Raw genomic sequence first — 20,259 nt, forward strand, 5'->3', positions numbered from 1 at the left:
TACATTATGACTACCACCCCATTACATTATGACTACCACCCTTTTATATTATGACTACCACCCCGTTACATTATGACTACCACCCCGTTACATTATGACTACCACCCCATTATATTATGACTACCACCCCGTTACATTATGACTACCACCCCATTATATTATGACTACCACCCTGTTACATTATGACTACCACCCCGTTATATTATGACTTCCACCCCATTACACTGTGACTGATTGTTAATGGAATATCTACATAGGCGTACAGAGGCCCATTATCAGCAACCATCACTCCTGTGTTCCAACGGCACGTTGTGTTAGCTAATCCAAGTTAATCATTTTAAAAGGCTACTTAATCATTAGAAAACCCTGTTGCAATTATGTTAGCACAGGTGAAAACTTTTGATCTGATTAAAGAGGCAATAAAACTAGCCTTCTTTAGACGAGTTGAGTATCTGGAGCATCAGCATTTGTGGGTTCAATTACAGGCTCAAAATGGCCAGAAACAAATACCTTTCTTCTGAAACTCGTCACTCGTCAGCAATTGCCAAGAAACTGAAGATCTTGTACAACACTGTGTACTACTCCCTTCACAGAACAGTGCAAACTGGCTCTAACCAGAAAAGAAAGAGGAGTGGGAGGCCCCGGTGCACAACTGAGCAAGAGGACAAGTACATTAGCGTGTCTAGTTTGAGAAACATATGCCTCACAAGTCCTTAACTGGCAGCTTCATTAAATATTACCCGCAAAACACCAGTCTCAACGTCAACAGTGAAGAGGCAACTCCGGGAGGCTGGCCTTCTATGCAGCGCTGCAAAGAAAAAGCCATCTCTCAGACTGGCCAATAAGAAGAGAAAATGGGCAAAAGAACACAGACACTGGACAGAGGAACTCTGCCTGTTGACGTTGAGACTGAAGTTTTGCGGATACTATATATATATAACACAGGAAATCCAATTTGACTGCACTGGGGCTTTGACAATCTCTGTACTCCTTCAAAGGTCTAGTACTTAGTCATATAATAGGTAGATATGAAGCGTTGAGGCATGTGTGGGCTCAGATAACTCACTTCCTGCTGTGAACAGACAACAGGGCTCATCATTGCTAATAGAAACACACATTTACATTATTTAGGTGCATAGGCTGACATACAGATTTAGGGCAGAGGAGAGTCGTATGACCGCAGAAGAATGTTTGCTTTTTTTTTAAATCGCAGGGCCCCGGGCAGCTTCAGTGTCGGCTCCCATTTTGTTACCCATAACTTGAGGTTTGTAGCTCCGAGCGAACCAGCCCCATTATAATAACCAACAGCCAAGGGCCTCTCAGGCATTAGGCTGTTTTCACTCTGCTTACTCTGAACGTCATGTTAGGTGAGCCAGAAGAGAGACGTACTGAATAAACCGAACCTTGAGAGGTGAATAAAGTGCCATTCATTCCTGGACAATAAGGCTCAATCAAAAATGTACATTATTTAAGATTCATTCACTGTATTGGACTATTTAACTGAACTGTGCACAACAAACTAAACCTTATGGGGAGGCCTGCAAGAAGTCCACAGCACCAGAGCAAATCTTTACAATTGACATTTGGCTTTAGAACGGCCCACGAGTTGAAAGGCAGGAAGAAACAACAAAATGGAGACAAAGATTCATGGGGAGTGGGGGTGGGTTGAGCGCAATAACGGCTGCAATGAGCTGTAATCCCCTCTGTCGGTGATTTTTATTGGCAGTCGCTCTGAAGGATGGTGGCTCCCTATTATGACTTAACACATCAAAATGGCAGTGTGGCACACGCCCAAAAGGACACCTGAAGATAAGCACAGCAGACGTGGAGAGCGGCTCTGTCTGCTAGGAGCCGGTAGACTCTGCTGGGAGGCGGCTCAATTTGGCCGGCAACAATCAATTCTGTCCCTTCCTGTACCTCAGCTTTGGCAGAACAGAGCTGTCAGTCAGGAGTTGGGGGCAGCTGGCGATGCCTGCTCTCCACATCAAGGGAGAGAAGAGGGAAAAAGAGGGCCTTTTCTAGATGCCCCTATAGTGGCTTATCATGGAAATGTGTTCACTTATGTTCATTTCTACCCACTTCTAAAGCATTACTGCATGTCATGTGCAAAAGCTTGAAACCTGTCTTTTACGTAACTGATAATCCTAGAGATGTTTTCCACCCTATGGTTTACGACTTATCTATAGGATGCCATCAATAAAAGGAACTGCTTATTACATTTCCATTAGGAAAACTTAGAACCATTTCGGACCATCAAAGGCAGAAGGTCTGGAGAGTGATATCAGTATAATTACACAGGACAAACTGCCAGGTCTATCAGTGGGAAGCATGGACTATCCCTTTCATGACCATTTTAATACCCCTTTGCCAATTATTTGCAATATCAAACCACTCCTGTAAACTGGCCCCCGCCTCCTCTGATCAGCATGCAGACGACCTGGCTTCAAATTCCCAATTCTGGTCTGCAATTTCACATGCAAATATGCTGCGGCTGATTTGAATAATATTTGAATATGGATCACACAGCGCGACTTCGTATCACAGGAACAAACAAGGGGGTATGCAAATCGTAAGAGAAAGGTCAAACTTCGAGCCCTTTTAGAATTATTTGAAAACACAACCACTGGAAGTGAGATTTAATTTAAAGCCAGATTTTTTTTTTGCATTGATAAGGATGAAATACATTAGGAAAGAAAACAAACATGGCATGATTGGCAGTGTGCAGAGGGGAGTATCATGCTAAGGTGGTTTTGGCCAGCCTGGTCAAAACAGTTTAGCTTCCCTCCAAAGCATCGTCTAGGGGAGGACACATTCTGTTGAAACAGTCACAGCGAAGTACATGAACTTGAAGAGTGATTCAACTTCATTGTTTCACAGATATTCTAGGATCAAACTATTGCATTCTATTACCATACTTGTATGTGAAATATATTGGGATGCTGCTATTACATATTATCGTAAAGTATTTACTGCAACTATCCTCATGCCATTTGGGTCCCTGTGGTCCACACAGGTTTGGATGCTCTGATTACCAACAATCCAATAAGGTGACAGAGAATGGCAGAAATATAATCAGGTGACCAAAATAACATGGATAAGGTAGTATAAAGTCAAATAAAGAAAGTGTACAGGCAGGCAGTCCTAAGGAAAGCAATGAGGTCTGTTTATATAGTTCAAACATTAGGGAGAGAGCGGTCCGTGATCAGCCATGTGTTGGCCACATCAGTGATCCACTGGGGGGATACATCAGGAGTGGCAGTGGAATCTTTACCCATAGTAGCATGCATTAACTCTGGGGGAATCCACTAGAGTTGGGCAGCATCCAGATTTTCTTACTGTCATACCGTTTCTGTACCATACTGGTGTATATGATATTACCGAATGTGCACACAAGGGGCAAAACTTGTATATGTTTTTTACGCACAAACAATTTAGACACAGGAATCTTGATCCAGGAGGGGAATGAATGTCTCTGTTGCAACCAATAAGCTTTATCTTGACATCTAGCCACTTAGCTAGCAAGTTAGCAAACCAATTGTATAGCTGGAGCCCTGAGCTGGATATAATTAAATTGGCACATCTTAGATCTATGATAGTTATAGTTAACTTATAAGTAGTGGCGTAGCATGCACCCCCGTAGTCCCCGCTAGGCGGGGGTGGCCCCATCCCCCCAAAAACATATATTGTTTTTCATTTGGGGGGGGTATTGAAAATCATACCTTTGGTATTTCGAAATATACCGTTTATACCGAATACCGGGATATCGCTCAAGTCTAGAATGCACCCCCGAGGGTCCACTACAACCCAAAGAGAAGAGGAGCCAGTCCATGCTTTTATAAGATATTGATGACGGAGGATGATAAAAATGATCCAATTTGGTGTCTGAATCAATCGCCTGCTCCCATTGACACGCGGGGGCTGGCGAAAAGCTGCCCAGATCCTTATCAGGGAGTTTGAGCATGAGACACGTTTTCCTCAAGCGCTGGTCAATAAGAGAGAGAGCGATGGGAGGAGAGGAAAGAGGGACAGGAGAGAGAAAAACACAAGCGGTTTACTGCAATGGCTGCAACTGGTCAGAAATTGATCCATTGCTTACTGGATAAATAGCATGCCTGTGTGTGCTGTGTGTTTTGGTCTATGGAATGTGATTTGTGTGTACAGAGCAAGGGGGAACAGGTGGGGCGGAGATTGACAGCCCCCGATAAGGACCCTGACTTTCCCTTTCCGCTGATGGGAAAAATGTCACTAGCCTGATCAAAATTTTTCACATGACATGCATCGCCACTGATAAAGGTCAGAGTAGATTTGGTGACCGTTCCCTTATTGATATCCGTCAGAAAACATGAGAAATGGGATTTTAAATGTTTTAATTAGAGCAAGCTGCTGCTTACATCACAAGCCAATTTGCTATATGGGAGGCCTAGTCCTTAGGAGAGCTGTGGGATGCCCGTATGAGACCGAGTGGGAAGGCTTCTCTGTCAGGTGACAGGGATATGGACATTATAGTACCAGAATGCTGACATCCATTTTTGTGGCCAGCTCAGGATGTCAGTTCCCCAGCCCCCCAATCCACCTTCCTGTCTCAAACCACCTCATTCATTTTAATTAGCCACCATTGGTGAATAATAATTCCGCCTCTATTAAATTCTGAAAGATATCTCAATATCTGCAAATTAATGGGTTTCAAACGTAGGGTCTGAACTCAAAATGGATGCGGAGGAGAGGTGTAGTTTGGCTTTATATGCTGCAGTGCCTTTTCAAAACATGTATGGACTTTCGTATGATCTTCCAACATTCAGTCACCATGGAAACCACACGTCCAGAAACACACACACACGTCAAAAGGATAAACATACACCAGATCTTCAACCCTCTTCCATATTCCAATCACCTGCACTCATCATTGGGATACCGACAATAGCATCTTATCTGGAGGGTACTGGAGGTCATTGGACAAACTCAAACCTTCTCATCAGCTTGCTTATCAATTTCACAGGACTGTCATGTTATCACAAGTTTTTCTGTCAACACGTCCTGCAAAGTTACATCATGTTCAGTAAACCAACTGTCACATTCAGCTTCTCAAGGTTTGTCAATCAGACGAACCTCCGTTCCTTTTGCTCAGTGATTACGTGAAAGGTCAACACCATCACCTCTTAGCCGCCACTGACGTGTTATATGGAAAACTAAACATGTCATACACATGTCAGGCCTGTTGATAATGCCTTGACCCAATCACATTTCATGCCGTTTCTATTCCAAGGCCCCCGAAATGGGAAACATCTCATCCAATTAAGAGGACTATTCAGCTACAATAGGTAACCTTTAGAATGTCTGTCTTTTCAGGAAGCCGATAGACATTACACTATGATATCTACCCACACAGGACCGCGTAACTACTGAGTCACACAGTGAAATGCAATGATCATGGCCAGCCTCATACTAAACTGTTCATTCTAACTGGTCAGTCGAACTAAGGGCTCCTGGCTCTGTAATCCAGAGTTTGTTAGTGAAACCTCACTAATAGTGAAACCTCACTATTTACTGGTTTCTAAAGGACTGATCATGGATTCTGTATTATTATATACAAAATGACCCACCAGGTAAAAAATTAAAAGCCTGGGTGTCCGCAATATTCACCAAGACAACAACCTAATTCTATGGGTTGCTTTCTAAACTATATCTCGAAAATAGGACAAAGCATTCACATACTGGAATACTGTATATGTAACTCGTTTGCCAAAACTAGGTGTATATGTCGCAAGTCAGTTCTTCACAGGAAGGCATTATAACTTAGAAATGTATTTTGGCAGAAATGCCTTGTAGAACATGTGAACTTCCATGTGCTTTAATATCAAACTTATATGTCTTCTGTAAATACAAATACAATTGTTATATTACGAGCCTAGTTGGTTTAGCCACATAAAAAGACAGGAACACTCCCGCTAGCAATGATTGGCTTAGATAATGGATGGCCAGGACATGCCGAGAGATGAGTTAAGATTGGTCTGCCATGTAGCATACTTCTGTCTATAACAGGAGCTGCTCATAATGTGTAGATAATCCTTTCAACCGTGGCTTTTTTGAAAGATATCACGAGGAACTGCAAAAGTGTTGCTTCTGCTCTCCACTTTCTGGAGGACGATCGTGCAATGCTGATTCTCTCGACTCTGAAAATGAATCTGACGATGAGGAAATCACTGATTTAAGTTAAAACATTTTAATTGCACCAGACATTGAGAGTCTTCTGATGACATTGACGGGGAAGAAACAGCAATCAACAGTGTTGTTGTCATGATTAAGGGTCATCTATTGTATTTCCTGAACATGTCTAGACAATAGTGACCCATCCACTTAGCTAGATGTGGCTGGGGGGTAGTTAGCATTTATTTCACATGACCCATCTAATAATTATAAAATATTCATACAATATTTATCTGGACACATTATATTTTTGATATTGCTACTATGCAAGTACTCATTTCACTGTATATTTTACACCTTCTGTATCCTGTGCATGTGACAAACATTGATATATTGTGTCTTTACCATTGGCAGAATTGTGATGAACAACATGACCTGAACCAAAGTCAGATTAGGATATAGGCCAGGGACTAGATAAAGTGTATTTTTGCGACTACTTTCAGAGATTTTAGTCTTAAAATCTTTGGTTGTTTACCACACTACCTTACACACACTGTTCAGCACATGGCCTCACATGTGAATCCTTAAAGATATGGGTGGGTCTTAGGCTGAAGTGGGTGTGAACAATGCTGAATGGGTTAAGACAAAGAACAGCTCTCCAGTAGGTGTACCGAAAAATTCAAGGGCCATTTTCTCAAAAGTGGGGTTACAAGTTGATCAACTTTCAAAGCAGAAAAACTTTCCCATTATTCCTCAACTGCAGCATATGATATACCATTTTCTAGCTCTGAGTCTTTACTTTTATCCAATGTAAAAAAAAAGGAAAAAAAACATTTCAAAATTTGCTACATAGGACCGAATCGAGCCGGTCGGTGACATATACAGAAATAATGAAAAAGCGGGCCTGTAAGGGGTTGAGAACTGACAGCCATAGAAGATTAGACGTCTATTCAAAGCCATCCTGTGAAATCAATTCACTGAAAGAAGTTAACTGCATGATAAATTGGAGCAACATCTTTTCTGCTCCAGATCTAGGATACCAGCTGGTCAGACGTCATGATAACCATGTTTATCACATGTTCTTCAACAACCTCCGTCAAACCTAGACATAATTAAAGATTCCTCGTGCATCAAATACTTTTTAAAAAACTATTCAGTTTGGTGTTTGCTGAAAACAACAATTGGTGGAAACGTAACATTTTAGTTATCTGAAAAGAGAAAGATGAGACAGCGAGATGGAGAAAGAGAGAGAGCGAGAGAGAGCACGAGAGAGAGAGAAAGAAAGAGAGAGTGAGAGAAAAGGCAATTGACAAAATAAGATGAAATTGTGGCAGTAAACGCTTTCAGAACCACTCAAGCACAGACAAGCTGCAATTCACTTTCCTTTCACAGCTCAGACCCAAATCCAGGTCATCCCCTGAACAGGACGTGTGCTCAGCTCCGTACACCGTCTGTCTCTCACCTCTCCCTGTACATCCACAAATAACAGGCAGCCTTGAAAGCCCACACTTATATTGATGTTCTCACAGAAATCTGCATGTCCAATTCAAATCAAAAGCGTATTAACAAAGGTCAAGCTATCTGTAACGTGTTTGGATCCAAAACGTCTTTGCCCGGGCCATGCTTTCACTTCATTTTAATTTTGCAACACCTTGCTCATCCTTCCAGGGAAACTGACTTAGCACACAATATTCTGAATACAGACCGTTTCAATTACAAACAGGCTTTTCAATACTTTCAGCACCACTGATGTCAGATACATTAATTTGGAAGAGATGAGAGACGCGACACAATAGTAACGGCTTGTGTCGCCCATGCCAATGCACTGGTAATGACTTCCTGGATTCGAAACAAGGACAGATTGAAAAGATGTCAGGAAACATTTACGTGTGTTCCACCACAAACACGGATTGAGTTCATCGTCCAAGAGAAGAGCCACGATGTACCCTTAGCTTTTTTAGAACGTAAATGAATAGATATTGCTTTACACAAACTTGATGAATGTGATCAAAGTAAATCTGTAAACCTTATCACTGTATAGTTGATAACATTCATTCCAGGTTTGCAATGACAAGCATTTCATAATTTTGAGTAAAGAGATCTTCGGTAAGAATGAATTATGTTACATGTGGGTTGTGTGCAGACTCGGATAGAAAGCCATCTTGAATACAGATTCAACAATTGTCCATCATTTACATTACATTACATTTAAGTCATTTAGCAGACGCTCTTATCCAGAGCGACTTACAAATTGGTGCATTCACCTTATGACATCCAGTGGAACAGCCACTTTACAATAGTGCATCTACATATTTTAAGGGGGGTGAGAAGGATTACTTTATCCTATCCTAGGTATTCCTTAAAGAGGTGGGGTTTCAGGTGTCTCCGGAAGGTGGTGATTGATTCCGCTGTCCTGGCGTCGTGAGGGAGTTTGTTCCACCATTGGGGAGCCAGAGCAGCGAACAGTTTTGACTGGGCTGAGCGGGAACTGTACTTCCTCAGTGGTAGGGAGGCGAGCAGGCCAGAGGTGGATGAACGCAGTGCCCTTATTTGGGTGTAGGGCCTGATCAGAGCCTGGAGGTACTGAGGTGCCGTTCCCCTCACAGCTCCGTCAGAAACGTTTTAGAAGGACATAATGACAAGTTAAGAAGGCGGATGAAGTGCCTGCACTATCTAGAGTTGGGTGATGACTGTGATGCAGCCCTGACTGTCTCAGCATCCCCTACTGATAAGGTGAGTGCACTGTGGTTCCAACAGCATAGCCCCAACAGCTTGCTGTTCGCTAAATTAAACTCAGTCTCCGCAAGACTGTCAATACAGGAGACTGAATTCACCCAGGTGCTCGTTGAGAATATAAAATAAAATCTGTTGTTCCCCCGATGTGTTACTTAGCTTACGTTCTACGTTCATGTGTTTCACATATCATACAGCTACTTCCCATGCAGTGTGACAATCAACATGGTTTTTAAAACAGTGGAACTACTAACCTATAAACTGTACACCAACAAACTGTACACCAGCTTTAAGTTGTTTGCAGAGTCTGTTTCTTGAATTTCCTGTACACTAATCTGCCTTGAGGTTGCAAACTGACTCGAGACAGTTTAATGTGGAGATGCTTCAGTTAGAGCATCATTCTGAGATGTATTATCTTTATCAGTGCATTCATTTATTTTATCGTCAAGCCTTCAGATGGCCCCCAGACGACGCTTGCTCAAGATTTGTCACATCAAATAAACACACTAATTCAAACACCACTTAAGTTTTTTCACTGCACACGTTCAAGAAATTCTGAGAAATAAAACACAAGAAGTAGTTACAGCTGTAATTCATCTTGGTTTCCCAACCTGGCAGAATTGGACAGCTTTTGGCTCGTTTCTGACCAAACACACACCCGTCAAAAGAGTGGTGGAAAATCTACTCTCAGAGAAATTGTATGGGAAAAAAATTACTCTTGAACAAATGTACTGAGACATTTAAGTCACTTTAGCCACCACTCCAAACCCCATAAAATCCAGTAATCATTACCTGAGAAGTAGCTCAAATCCTTTAGCCTCTAGGGATCAATACTCATCAGTAGGTACCCAGCAAACCGGGAACATTCCCAGAACATTAGCTAAGATTCCCATTAAGTCCTAGTTTTATCTAACATTAGTATGATAACATCCCAAAAACATTCAAATAATGTTTTTAATAACATTATTTTTTTAACAGAAAATTATTTAAATGAAAAATTATTGGAATGTTCCCCTAACATTTACAAAAATGTTGTGCACAACATTTGTAAAAACAATCGCATAACGTTCCCCAAACATTCTCATTAGGTTTCCAGGTAAAGAACAGACTAAATGTTCTTGTATCATCAGGCGAATGTTTTTTAGAAATATTGTATAATCATCAGGACAACTGGACAGTTTTTGTGTTATGAGAACATTTTCCTAAACCTAACAAATGGTCTGGGAACTTTCACAAGAACCAATTATTGTTTACTGGGTAGTAAGGGGAGAGTGCCACATAAATATATTTTAAATAGAGCTTCCCTGCCCACCTTGGCTCGCCGAACACTCCTGACATGGCAAGTGGTCGACTGTGACAGGTTATATTTCCATGCTGGCAAATAGCATTACTCTCATTCCCAGCCCCATTGTCAACTCTCATCTAAATCTGCTGTCAGAGACTGGAGCCCCATTCTAACCATGGCAGTGTCCACCTCTGTCCACATCCATACAGGGAACAGTGATGGGAGGAGAAGAACAGAAGGGTTGAAGGCTAAAATATGAAAAGAAGGAGGGGTGATGACAGGGTGAGAGGTCTCTCTGTCTCCCAATGCTCCATGCTGCCCATCCACCATGAGGTAAAAGAAGAAGAAAAAAGTGCTCTCAAGAGAGCCCATCACTCATCCGGGCTGGTGAAGTCAGACGGTCTGCTTCCTGCTCGTGAAATTCTCCATGACAGACTGTCTGATCCCACCGCCCGGGTCTTGTGCTCCCAACAGGACGCCCTGCTCTGGAGAATCAGTCTCAGGTCGAGTAAGTCTCCCAACACAGGTGAGGGAAGTGAGTCTCTCCTTCTTTGCCCGAATGGAAATCAGTTTATCATCGTATGCTGAGGTGACTGGTGAGGTGACTAATGGCTGATGCCACGAAATGCCATATTGATGGTCAATTTAAACATTTGTCATATGCAAGTGGGCATTAAGTGCTTGTGATCTTAAGGGATTTTGATGGGTTTAACTAAGCCTTCACTTCCTCTGTTGGGTTTTAAGCAGTGAACTTGCAGTTGCGTCACAAATCACCTAGCAACCGCACTAGGCGCCATGTTGGAAGTCAAAAGTCAGTATTTTGGAAGTTCTCCAATCATCCACATAGCTGGTGGCTGGCTGAATTTTGCTACCAACAGAAACTTAGGGAAGATTGCCAATTATTTCATTTTTCTAAGGGCCCAGAAAATTGAGGCAGTGGGAGAACCTATTCAAGTAAGTAAATACATTTAGAAAATGATAAAAAATTCTGTGTTATTAGCTAACTAGCTAGCTTGCTACATAAACTTAGTGTGCAGGCTAACTCAAATGAGCTGCTAATGTTTGCTAGTTACCTAACTTGACATACTGTTAGTAAGTAAATTAAACATCACCAGCTTGCTAACTTCATATTAGCTATCTATCTTGATGTTTTTATCGTAATGTTAAATGCATGTTTAGCTAGGTCACTACCTAGGGCAGGTACCTTTGTGGAAGGACATTATGAAAATATTCTCCAGTTCCAATCGTAACGAGAAACACTGAGTAGAGAGATATACAGTGGGGAGAAAAATTATTTGATTCACTGCCGATTTTGCAGGTTTACCTACTTACAAAGCATGTCTGTAATTGTTTATCATAGGTACACTTCAACTGTGAGAAACAGAATCTAAAACAAAAATCCAGAAAATCACATTTTTAAGTAATTCATTTGAATTTTATTGCATGACATAAGTATTTGATCACCTACCAACCAGTAAAAATTCCGGCTCTCACAGACCTGTTCGTTTATCTTTAAGAAGCCCTCCTGTTCTCCACTCATTACCTATATTAACTGCACCGGTTTGAACTCGTTACCTGTATAAAAGACACCTGTCCACACACTCAATCAAACAGACTCCAACCTCTCCACAATGGCCAAGACCAGAGAGCTGTGTAAGGACATCAGGGATAAAATTGTAGACCTGCACAAAGCTGAGAAGGCAACAACTGTTTGGCACAATTATTAGAAAATGGAAGAAGTTCAAGATGACGGTCAATCACCCTCGGTCTGGGGCTCCATGCAAGATCTCACCTCGTGGGGCATCAATGCTCATGAGGAAGGTGAGGGATCAGCCCAGAACTACACGGCAGGACCTGGTCAATGACCTGAAGAGAGCTGGGACCACAGCCTCATAGAAAACCATTAGTAACACACTACGCCGTCATGGATTAAAATCCTGCAGCGCAAGCAAGGTCCCCCTGCTCAAGCCAGCGCATGTCCAGGCCCGTCTGAAGTTTGCCAATGACCATCTGGATGATCCAGAGGAGGAATGGGAGAAGGTCATGTGGTCTGATGAGACAAAAATAGAGCTTTTTGGTCTAAACTCCACTCACCGTGTTTGGAGGAAGAAGAAGGATGAGTACAACCCCAAGAACACAATCCCAACCGTGAAGCATGGAGGTAGAAACATCATTCTTTGGGGATGCTTTTCTGCAAAGGGGACAGGACGACTGCACCGTATTGAGGGGAGGATGGATGGGGCCATGTATCGCGAGATCTTGGCCAACAACCTCCTTCCCTCAGTAAGAGCATTGAAGATGGGTCGTGGCTGGGTCTTCCAGCATGACAACGACCCAAAACACACAGCCAGGGCAACTAAGGAGTGGCTCCATAAGAAGCATCTCAAGGTCCTGGAGTGGCCTAGCCAGTCTCCAGAACTGAACCCAATAGAAAATATTTGGAGGGAGCTGAAAGTCTGTATTGCTCAGCGACAGCCCCGAAACCTGAAGGATCTGGAGAAGGTCCGTATGAAGGAGTGGGCCAAAATCACTGCTGCAGTGTGTGCAAACCTGGTCAAGAACTACAGGAAACGTATGATCTCTATAATTGCAAACAAAGGTTTCTGTACCAAATATTAAGTTCTACTTTTCTGATGTATCAAATACTTATGTCATGCAATAAAATGAAAATTAATTACTTAAAAATCATACAATGTGATGTTCTGCATTTTTTTTAGATTCCGTCTCTCACAGTTGAAGTGGCTATGATAAAAATGACATGCTACATGCTTTGTAAGTAGGAAAACCTGCAAAATTGGCAGTGTAACAAATACTTGTTCTCCCCACTGTAGCAGCATAATATTCAGTACTGTCTAATTTGAGTATAATGCAGCCTGTTTCTTTTGTGATGTTTTCTGTCCGCAGATACAGAGAGCTGTCAAACCCTGTCTACAATGAATGTCCCAAGAGAATAGGGGTACATCTTTGAATACCATGGATTATGTGTACCTATGTTAGCATATTTTGTGAACAAAAATACAGTTTAAAACGCACACACAATGTATAAACCTTTTACAACTGGAGCAGGTCAATCCTGCTGGTTCTGCACGCTCCTGTTCCAACCCAGCACTAAGACACCTAATTTATCAAACCTAATTAGTTAATAGTTCAGTTTTATTTGACCTTTATTTAACTAGGCAAGTCAGTTAAGAACAATTTCTTATTTTGACAGCCTCGGAACAGTGAGTTAACTGACTTGTTCAGGGGGAGAACAACATATTTTTACCTTGTCAGCTCGGGGATTCGATCTTGTAACCTTTCGGTTACAACGCCAACGCTCTAACCACTAGGCTACCTGCCGCCCTAAGTGTACTATTGCTGGGCTGGAAGAGAAGCCTACTCCCCCCCGTAGATCAGGGATCAGTAGAGCGAGGTTAGCCACCTATGGTATTGACCTCGTTTTTGTTCACCTGAAATTATGCCTTAGTACTAAAATGTCTAACCTTAACACATGACTTAGCATACTTGTAAACTTTGAAATTATATTAAATAGTGATGATTCTTTGAAACTTGTTTTAATTTTTAACTGAACTATTATTCAAGATGAACTAGTGTTGATGTTGATTAATGACAATCGTGCAATAAAGAGAAGGGAACATGTCTCTAATTTGTCTGTTTCTGTGTATTCTCAAATAAACATGACCTTTTTTGTTCAGTCATAAACTCTCCAATTAGTTTTATTTGATTGTCAAATTTTTTAAGGATATCAGCCATGTGAACCCATTTTGCAGCTGATAATGGCATGCAACGCCAATGCAGCCATAAGCCTACAGCAGTGGTTCCCAACTCCAGTCCTTGAGTACCCAAAAACAGCACACATTTTGCTGTAGCCCAGGAAAAACACATCTGATTCAACTCATAGGGCCTGAGTTGTTGACAAGTTGAATAAGGTATGTTTGTCCGGGGCTACAATAAACTGTACTGTTGGGGGTACTCGAGGACCGGGAGTTGGGAAGCACTGGCCTACAGTATGATGGCATTATTCTTATGGGCATTTGCAATGCAACCCTTGATATTGTGTATCTGAAGATGATAATAGCTTAACTCACACATTGTTTACATATTGTTCAGCTAGATGTTCTCCTTTTAAAAACAATACCACTAGACAATGTATATGAGGCTAATCATTATACTGGATTTGTTTTAGATGCCTTGAGCTGAAATGAAATTGTTTAAAGCAAATCCAACCCTTGTAATCTACGTGGGGAAATGTCTGGAAGCAAGAGATGATGGGATCCTTATCTGAAAACATACATACTACCACCACCAAGTTCAATGCCAGATACCTTTCTCCAAGAAGGTCTTAGTGGCACTTAAGAGGTGGTACTGTGAAAATGAAGATGGTTTGCATAAGACTACCACACTAATTATATGTCTATTATAAATGTGTTTAAATTGTAAAATAAATAACATTGTTGGGATATAATAAATAATTTTTATTCAATAGGGCTAGGCAAAGCAGATTACAATACTTTTAATTTCACCCATACAACAATATAAGCTATTATTAAAGTACAGTATGTTTCAAAAATCATAAATATTATTTTACACTTTTCAAATGACATTTTATATATTCATATGATTTAAGGGGGCACTTTCGTCGTGATGACAAGGTGAAGGTGCTCGCTACAAAACACAGTTTATGACACCCATCTCGTATACATTGCTTTCAGAAAGTATTCAGACCCCTTGACTGTTTCCACATGTTGTTACATTACAGCCTTATTCTAAAACGGATTAAATAAAACATTTTCCTCATTAATACACACACAATAACCCATAATGGCAAAGTGAAAATGTTTTATAGAGATTTTTTCTAATAAATTTAAACACTCTCAGTGTCAGGAGGATAGAACAGCAGCCTCTGGTGGTCTATGTATATTTGTAAACAACAGCTGTTGCGCAATATCTAAGGAAGTCTTGAGATTTTGCTCACCTGAGGTAGAGTATCTCATGATAAGCTGTAGACCACACTATCTACCAAGAGAGTTCTCATCTATATTTTTCGTAGCTGTCTACATACCACCCCAGACCGATGCTGGCACTAAGACCGCACTCAATGAGCTGTATAACGTCATAAGAAAACAGGAAAGTGCTCATCAAGAGGAAGCGTCCTAATGGCAGGGGACTTTAATGAAGGGAAACGTATTAAATCGATTTTACCTCATTTCTTTCAGCATGTTAAATGTGCAACCAGGGGGGGAAACAACTTTACTCCACACACAGAGATGCGTACAAAGCTCCCCCTCGCCCTGGCAAATCTGACCATCTATCCTCCTAATTCCTGCTTAGAAGCAAAAATGAAAGCAGGCAGCACCAGTGACAATAATAAAGTGGTCAGATGCTAAACTACAGGACTGTTTTGCTAGCACAGAATGGAATATGTTCTGGGATTCTTCCGATGGCATTGAGGAGTACACCAGATCAGTCACTGGCTTCATCAATAAGTGCATCATCGTCCCCACAGTGACTGTATATACATACCCCAACCAGAAACCATGGATTACAGGCAACATCCACACTGAGATGAAGGGTAGAGCTGCCACTTTCAAGGAACAGGACTCTAACCCGGAAGCTTATAAGAAATCCCGCTATGCCCTCCAACGAACCATCAAACAGGCAAAGCGTCAACAGGACTAAGATCAAATTGTTCTACACCGGCTCCAACGCTTGTTGGCTTGCAAACTATTACAGACTACAAAGGGAAGCATGGCCGAGAGCTGCCCAGTGACACAAGCCTACAAGATGAGATAAATAACTTATATGCAAGTAACACTGAAACTTGAGAGCATCAGCTGTTCCAGACGACTGTGTGATCACGCTCTCCGCAGCCGATGTAAGAAAGGTGGTAAAGGAAGGTAACAACACATCCGCTATGCTGATCCTCAACACAGGGGCCCCTCGGGGTCCGTGATCAGTCCCCTTCTGTACTCCCTGTTCACTCATGACTGCATGGCCAGGGACGACTCCAACACCATCATTAAGTTTGCAGATGACACAACAGTGGTAGGGCTGATCACCGACAACAACGAGACAGCCTCTAGGGAGGAGGTCAGAGACCTGACTGTGTGGTGCAAGGACAACAACCTCTCCCTCAACGTGATCGAGACAAACAAGATGATTGTGGACTACAGAAAAAGGAGAACCGAGCACACCCCCAATCTCATCGACGGGGGTGTAGTGGAGCAGGTTGAGAGCTTCAAGTTCATTGATATCCACATCACCAACAAACTAGATTGGTCCAAACATACCAAGACAGTCGTGAAGAGGGCACGACAAAACCTATTCCCCCTCAAGATACTGAAAATATTTGGCATGGGTCCTCAGATCCTCAAAAGGGTCTACAGCTGCAACATCGAGAGCATCCTGACTGGTTGCATCACTGCCAGGTATGGCAACTGCTCGGCTTCCGACCGCAAGGCACTACAGAGGATAGTGCGTATGGCCCAGTACATCACCGAGGCCAAGCTTCCTGCCATGCAGGACCTCTAAACTAGGAGGTGTCGGAGGAAGGCCCTAAAAATTGTTAAAGACTCCAGCCTCCCTAGCCAATGACTGTTTTAAATCCTACCGCACGGCAAGCGGTACCGGTGTGCCAAGTCGAGGTCCAAGAGGCTTCTAAACGGCTTCTACCCCGAACCCATAAGACTCTAATCAAATGGCTACCCATACAATTGGCATTGTCCGCCAACCCCTCTTCTACACTGGTGCTAATCTCTGTTATTATCCAAGCATAGTCACTTTAATAACTCTTCCACATTTGAAGTCAGAAGTGTACATACAACTTAGCCAAATACATTTAAACTCAGTTTTTCACAATTCCTGACATTTAATTCCAGTAAAAATGCCTTGTCTTAGGTCAGTTAAGATCATCACTTTATTTAAAGAATGTGAAATGTCAGTATATTAGTAGAGAGAATTATGTTTTTCAGCTTTTATTGCTTTCATCATAATCCCAGTGGGTCAGAAGATTACATAAACTGAATTAGTATTTGGTAGCATTGCCTTTACATTGTTTCACTTGGGTCAAACGTTTCGGGAAGCCTTCCACAAGCTTACCACAATAAGTTGGCTGAATTTTAGCCCATCCCTCCTGACAGAGCTGGTGTAACTGAGTCAGGTTTGTAGGGCTCCTTCCTCGCACACACTTTTTCAGTTCTGCCCACAGATGCTCTATATGGTTGAGGTCAGGGCTTTGTGATGGCTACTCCAATACCTTGACTGTGTTGTCCGTGAACAATGCCACTTTATACACTGCTCAAAAAAATAAAGGGAACACTTAAACAACACAATGTAACTCCAAGTCAATCACACTTCTGTGAAATCAAACTGTCCACTTAGGAAGCAACACTGATTGACACTACATTTCACATGCTGTTGTGCAAATGGAATAGACAACAGGTGGAAATTACAGGCAATTAGCAAGACACCCCCAATAAAGGAGTGGTTCTGCAGGTGGTGACTACAGACCACTTCTCAGTTCCTATGCTTCCTGGCTGATGTTTTGGTCACGTTTGAATGCTGGCGGTGCTTTCACTCTAGTGGTAGCATGAGTTTAGAACCCACACAAGTGGCTCAGGTAGTGCAGCTCATCCAGGATGGAACATCAATGCGAGTTGTAGCAAGAAGGTTTGCTGTGTCTGTCAGGATAGTGTCCAGAGCATGGAGGCGCTACCAGTAGACAGGCCAGTACATCAGGAGATGTGGAGGAGGCCGTAGGAGGGCAACAAGCCAGCAGCAGGACCGCTACCTCCGCCTTTGTGCAAGGAGGAGCACTGCCAGAGCCCCGCAAAATGACCTCCAGCAGGCCACAAATGTGCATGTGTCTGCTCAAACGGTCAGAAACAGACTCCATGCGGGTGGTATGAGGGCCCGACGTCCACAGGTGGGGGTTGTGCTTACAGCCCAACACCGTGCAGGACGTTTGGCATTTGCCAGAGAACACCAAGATTGGCAAATTCGCCACTGGCGCCCTGTGCTCTTCACAGATGAAAGCAGGTTCACACTGAGCACGTGACAGACGTGACAGTCTGGAGACGCCGTGGAGAACGTTCTGCTGCCTGCAACATCCTCCAGCATGACCGGTTTGGCGGTGGGTCAGTCATGGTGTGGGGTGGCATTTCTTTGGGGGGCCGCACAGCCCTCCATGTGCTCGCCAGTGTGTGTCAGCAGTTCCTGCAAGAGGAAGGCATTGATGCTATGGACTGGCCCACCCGTTCCCCAGACCTGAATCCAATTGAGCACATCTGGGACATCATGTCTCGCTCCATCCACCAACGCCACGTTGCACCACAGACTGTCCAGGCGTTGGCGGATGCTTTAGTCCAGGTCTGGGAGGAGATCCCTAAGGAGACCATCCGCCACCTCATCAGGAGCATGCCCAGGCGTTGTAGGGAGGTCACACGGGCACGTGGAGGCCACACACACTACTGAGCCTGATTTTTACTTGTTTTAAGGACATTACATCAAAGTTGGATCAGCCTGTAGGGTGATTTTCCACTTTTATTTTGAGTGTGACTCCAAATCCAGACCTCAATGGATTGATACATTTGATTTCCATTGATCATTTTTGTGTGATTTTGTTGCCAGCACATTCAACTATGAAAATAAAAAAGTATTTAATAAGAATATTTCATTCATTCAGATCTAGGATGTGTTATTTTAGTGTTCCCTTTATTTTTTTGAGCAGTGTATAATGTTTACATACCCTACATTACTCATCTCATATGTATATACTGTACTCTATACCATCTACTGCATCTTGCCTATGCCATTCAGTTATCACTAATCCATATATTTTTATGTACATATTCTTATTCATTCCTTTACACTTGTTTTACAAGTGTTGTGAAATTGTTAGGTTAGATTACTTGATAGATAATGCTGCATGGTCGGAACTAGAAGCACAAGCATTTCGCTACCCTCACATTAACATCTGCTAACCACGTGTGTGACAAATAAAATTTGATGTAAACTTCTGACCCACTGGATTTGTAAGACAGTGACTTAAAGTGAAATAATCTGTCTGTAAACAATTGTTGGAAAAATGACTTGTGACATGAACAAAGTAGATGTCCTAACAGACGTGTCAAAACTATAGTTTGTGGACAAGAAATTTGTGGAGTGGTTGAAAAACGAGTTATAATGACTCCAACCTAAGTGTATGTAAACTTCTGACTTTAACTGTACATGTACATATTACCTCAATGACCTCGACTAACCGGTGCCTCCACACATTGACTCTGTACCGGTACCCCCTGTATATAGCCTCGCTATTGCTGCTCTTTAATTTATTGTTACTTTTTTTGCATTTTAATTCAACTGCATTGTTGGTTAATGGCCTGTAAGTAAGCATTTCACTGTTATATTTGAATTGTCCGTAGATCTCCGAGACAGGATTGTGTCGATGCAATGATCTGGGGAAGGGGACTAAAAAATGACAGCAGCATTGAAGGTCCACAAGAACACAATGGCCTCCATTATTCTAAAATTGATGAAGTTTGGAACAACAAATACTCTTCCTAGAGCTGGCCTCCTGTCCAAACTGAGCAATCGGGGGAGAAAGGCCTTGGTCAGGGAGGTGACCAAGAACCCGGTGGTTACTCTGACAGAACTCTAGAGTTCCTCTGTCGAGATGGGAGAACCTTCTAGAAGGACAACCATCTCTGCAGCACTCTACCAATCAGGCCTTTATGGTAGAGTGGCCAAATGGAAGCCACTCGTCAGTATAAGGCACATGATAGCCCACTTGGTGTTTGCCAAAAGAAAACAAGATTCTCTGGTCTGATGAAACCAAGATTGAACTCTTTGGCCTGAATGCCAAGCGTTACATCTGGAAGAAACCTGGCACCATCCCTATGGTGAAGCTTGGTGGTGGCAGCGTCATGCTGTGATATTGTTTTTCAGCAGCAGGGACTGGGATACTAGTCAGATGAACAGAGTATACAGAGAGATCCTTGATGAAAACCTGCTCCAGAGCGCTCAGGACCTGACTGGGGCGAAGGTTCACCTTCCATCAGGACAACGCCCCTAAGCACACAAACAAGACAACGCAGGAG

The 20,259-nt window shown here is 42.5% G+C and overlaps 1 protein-coding gene across 1 annotated transcript in view; it reads right to left on the reverse strand.

Annotated features, from left to right (window-relative positions):
- diaph2 (diaphanous-related formin 2) overlaps window positions 1-20,259 on the reverse strand; it is a 732,655-nt gene that overhangs the window by 202,295 nt on the left and 510,101 nt on the right.

Source organism: Oncorhynchus gorbuscha, linkage group LG13, assembly GCF_021184085.1.
Source record: "Oncorhynchus gorbuscha isolate QuinsamMale2020 ecotype Even-year linkage group LG13, OgorEven_v1.0, whole genome shotgun sequence".
Lineage (NCBI taxonomy): Eukaryota > Metazoa > Chordata > Actinopteri > Salmoniformes > Salmonidae > Oncorhynchus > Oncorhynchus gorbuscha.